The sequence below is a fragment of the Buceros rhinoceros genome, unplaced genomic scaffold (assembly GCF_000710305.1).
Source record: "Buceros rhinoceros silvestris isolate BGI_N320 unplaced genomic scaffold, ASM71030v1 scaffold4634, whole genome shotgun sequence".
Lineage (NCBI taxonomy): Eukaryota > Metazoa > Chordata > Aves > Bucerotiformes > Bucerotidae > Buceros > Buceros rhinoceros.
In genome coordinates, this window is record NW_010406359.1 from 116,010 (window position 1) to 120,534 (window position 4,525).

At 41.0% G+C, this 4,525-nt stretch overlaps 1 protein-coding gene across 1 annotated transcript in view; it reads right to left on the minus strand.

The window, feature by feature from the left end:
• LOC104491593 (VPS10 domain-containing receptor SorCS3-like) overlaps positions 1–4,525 on the minus strand; it is a gene marked incomplete at its 3' end in the record, with an annotated part of 133,212 nt that overhangs the window by 110,379 nt on the left and 18,308 nt on the right. The gene's annotated exons all lie outside the window — the stretch shown is intronic.

Sequence of the window (4,525 nt, forward strand, 5' to 3'; positions counted from 1 at the left end):
GCAGGAAAACATAGCCAGGGACTGCCTTTTTTAGCTAGGTGCAGAATGGTGATCTAGCTGAGATCCACTGCAGGTTTGCCACACTCGCATGTACACGTTAACTTTTCTCATCCACCTTCACAGAGCTCCAACTTCAAGACTACGTTAGGGAAACACATTAATTTTGACAGCGAAAATCAGTTACAAGGAATGGTAAGACCCTTGGTATGTTAGAACTTGATCAAGCAAAAAATTTCAGTGCTTGTTTAATCTTAAGCACCTCATTAACTCCATGAAGTCACCAGGGGAAAGTGAATACAATGTAAATGGTTTCTGATCCATTCCATTAAGATATGAAAAGGGCCTTTAAAACTAGAACTGAGTGTTGTCCCAGGGTGAAGCCACCAGTATAAATCCAGCTTGAGCTCAGAGCTCCTTCAACATCCCTCACATACAGCACTTACCAGCTTCATGAAGTAATCTCCACCTGTTCCCACAGAAAACCACACCACAAGTCCTGAAAAAGTGCACTTGCATTGTGCTTGGTGTGCAGCATAGGAAATGAGACATGTTTCCCACAAGCAACTGATTTCCTGGGAATTAGTCTTAAGAATGGGCCCCCGCAGCCTCCACCTAGAATGAAGCTTTGGTACACATGTTCTTTCTGATCAGATCAAAATGTGTTTTGGTTTGCTCCAAAGAAGAAAGGTCTCTCCACTATTTCAAGGTATGTTTTCTGCCACGGGTGACGTAGACTTCAAAGACATTTTGTCCACCAAGTACACCCCTGTTCAAATACAGCATATTGCCTGTGCAAGACAGAACTGTAGTATAGCTTAGTAAAAATCACTTTCTTCTGCAGAAAGGAAAAAGGATGTAAGTTTGCCAATATAACAAGATATTCCAAAGAGATCTTACATTTAAAAGGAAGGATACTTCAGGAATAAAAAGATTTTCCACCTGATGTCGCAGGAGGTTATGAAGTTAATAATGCTCTATATTGAAAGGTCACTGTTAGCATTCTGGCCTCAGATAAGGAGCACAAGACAGCTAACAGTTGCACAGACCTGATGTAGTACACGCTCAAAATATACACTCTGCCCTTTCACACACAATCTGCAACACTTCAGTGGACAGTTCAGGAAACGGGTCAGATAAGATGGAAAAGGCGATGTTAGCACCAGATGGTTCACATGGCCGGGTATTTTGTTCCTCTGAAAGTGTAACAGCAGTTGCAAGATCAAATAATGAAACCATCAAGCTAGGAAAACTAAGAGCTGGAGAGAAATTTGGAAGAACAGTCATACCTTGTAAGAGCCGTCACGCCCCTTCACCCGTTACTCATCCATCCCCGTTCGCCCAGTTCTGATATCTACTCTCTGTTCTCCAAACGGAGAAAAGAACACACCCAACATCTCCCAGGCAAGGCTGACCCTACGCAAAGCAGGATGGAAGACACAGGAGACTCTATTAGAGTGAAAAACTAAAGGCCACCACAAGTCGTGCAGCTGGGACTGGTCCACAATTTCGTTATGTGGCAAACAGGAAAAGAAGAGTGGGAGACTCTGGGGTTTTTTAAAATTATTATTTATTGTTTGTCTTTTTTCTGCTGGAAACTATGGGAGGAGGGGACAACTTTTGGCAGAGTAAATAGCCCGACATTTATCAAAGGCCTGAAACTGCCACTTCTTGTTATGGGGCCAGTGCAAAGGATCCACCCCAGTAGTGATTTAGATTAATCTCTTTTCATTAAGAGCCAATAAACAAACTCCAGTCAAAACAAGCATTTTTGCCAGCTCCCTGTGTTGCCATTTATAATTGCCATAAGGAATAGCAATGGAGCACCAGAGAGTTGTCAAATGTAATTTATAGGTTTTTAAGATCTAATCATTTTCTATAATAATAAATTAAATGGCAGCTTTTATTAAAAAGGAAATTACATTTTATCTTGCTACATTCTGGAATATACGTATACACAAATATAAATAAAATATTTTCAGTTGTCTTCTCTAGTTTAAGTAGAGTGGGGGAGGGGAGGCAGGATTGATTACTGCTAAGGATAAGTCCTTGAAAATATACTTGAGATGAGGTGGTTGATACTACATAGCTTTTCCTCTAGAGGCTCTAGCCTGGTCTCCAGAATTCAGTGGACAATGAACGGCAAGCACCAGACAAAACAAACTTTGCCGAAAATCAAACTAAACTTCAGGGGAAGAGAGCTGTCTGGTACATGGTGTATCTCCTGTAAAACAGGAGCTTTGGGGGCAACGGTGATACATGCTGAGCTGTTGTGAATGAGCTCCAATTCAGCAGAACACTAAACACCAGTCAGGGAAACACATAGATGGGAGATGATTAGGAGAGGCCACCTTGTAAGAACAACATAAACTGCAATGCAAGTACTGAGACTATCAGCACATGATCAGGAAACAAGTCACTCATATCTGTTGGAAAGCATGTAGGACCCTTAAAAGAGTTCTGAACAAATGCAGAAGAGGGAAGGAAGTGACACATTACCACAGCACACATCCACTAAAATGGCATGCCCGCTGATGGGGCTAATACAGTACAAACTAAGTCAGGATTTGTAACTAAGAATCTGAGCTCCTGCTACCCTGATTAAAATCCCAGGTATGTCACTGGCTTAATGCAATCATCTTCGTCAGACCTGGTTTCACGTAGGCTATGTCCAGGTGAATGAGTCAAGACGGTGAAACACTCCTCTTCCTCTGCTCCAAGCTAGCCATGCACAGATGACTGTAATCTGCAATATTGAACCACTCCAGGAACGAGCTAGAGCACAAGTCTACAACGTGCCCAGACGCTACTGCCTTGTTGCCGTAGGCAGCCTAAGCTCGTATCTGCCTGAATCTCTCTACTGCAGTCACGTCGGAGAGTCCCCTATAGTTTGGCACACAGTTCTTCTCTCAGTACCCTTCATGGCTCTGCCCTCACCTTAGCAGGCCTGCCTGGCACATCACTGCCATCCTTCCTCTTCTGCATCCAAGGCACAAGAAAAACTACACACGCACGCACCCCCCACCCCATCCCACTACCTGTATCCATTGCATCAGATTCCAACGCTTTATCACCTCTCTTGCTCCCTGCTTCTATCCAAACACAACAAAGATCAGTTTTGTACACAGCTGAATCTTTTAATAAACTGTCTCTGGACAGGCCCTGATACAACGTGCCATATAAAAGGTACTTTTATTAATATTCATTTTCATTGAATCCTTTTATTTTTCTCAACCAACATAAATTTTCGGTGTGAATTACCAAAGCATATCTCTTTAAATCAGCACAGAGAACTTTCATAGGTACAACATGTGTAGCACTGAGCTACATTGTCAGGAAGCATCCCAGTAAATGAATAAAGACGAGTTCAAAATAAATGTCTTTTGTTCCCAGAAATAAGCAGATAGCATTAAATCATTGTGTACTGCCTTCTGATTTTCCTCTTCGTTTTCATGTGCTTTTGGTAAGCAGCTCTTTTCAGAAGTCCCAGTCACATTCTCATTTGCCTATACAAAGTGCTATTCTAAAAAGAAATAAACAAAACAGTTTAATATAATACACCTACAAACCACCTAAGCCTCCATAGGTAGAAAAGAAACGGAGCTCCTTGGCAAAGTGCTAGCGATTTGCTCTGTAGCACTGCATCGTCCTCTTCTGCAGCTGCAAAGCTAGTTCTGCCACACGCTGCTGCAAAACCAGAAACTTAAGGTTTCATGTTTACATCTTCATAGTGATTTCCATATCGAATATGCTCAGCTTACACATGAAAAGGCTTTTTTTTCTTTGCCTCCTCCCACTAGACCCTCAACTCAGAAGCACTTTAGGTCCTTCCTAAAAAAAACTTAAGGTTCTTCCTAAAGCCAGGCTACATCAAATAACGGGAAAACACAAATCCAATTTAAAAAAAGAAAAAAAAGGGTTGGGTTTTTTTTTATTTTCGTTCTGATTTAAAACATTTAAAGGATTGCATGGTCCCACAAGACCTCTGGAGCTAAGCCTACTTCCCAGCAAAATTCCATATTAGCTTTGAGTTTAAAAAGCCAAAAGTTTCAACAATTCATGTTGAAATGTCAGTGCAAATGGAGGATTTTTTGCTTTGTTTGGACTTATGTCCTTTCCCGCTTTTCCAACTGAAAAACTAAAATCAAATGACATTTAAAGGTGACACAAAAATAATTTTCTTTCTTGAAATCATCAGTTCATTACAAGTATGTTCAACGTGAACGGTTTGGAAATCTCTTATACGAAAAGCAATTTTTTTATCGCCAAAGCACTTAGATTAAATGTTTGACCATCTGAAATTTCTTACTGGCAAATATTTAGTTATTCATTGCCCTCCCATTCTTCCTCTCTCCTACATCCTTAATGCAATTTATTTGCTCTGCAGGCTAAAAGATGCCCTCAGAGGTATGTACACATCCTTAACCTCTTAGGACACAGCTACACAGTATACTATACCTGATGTCATCCTATGGCAATCTCATGAAGGACAGATGCAACTCATTGCAAAGAAAATCTCATCCTTTTC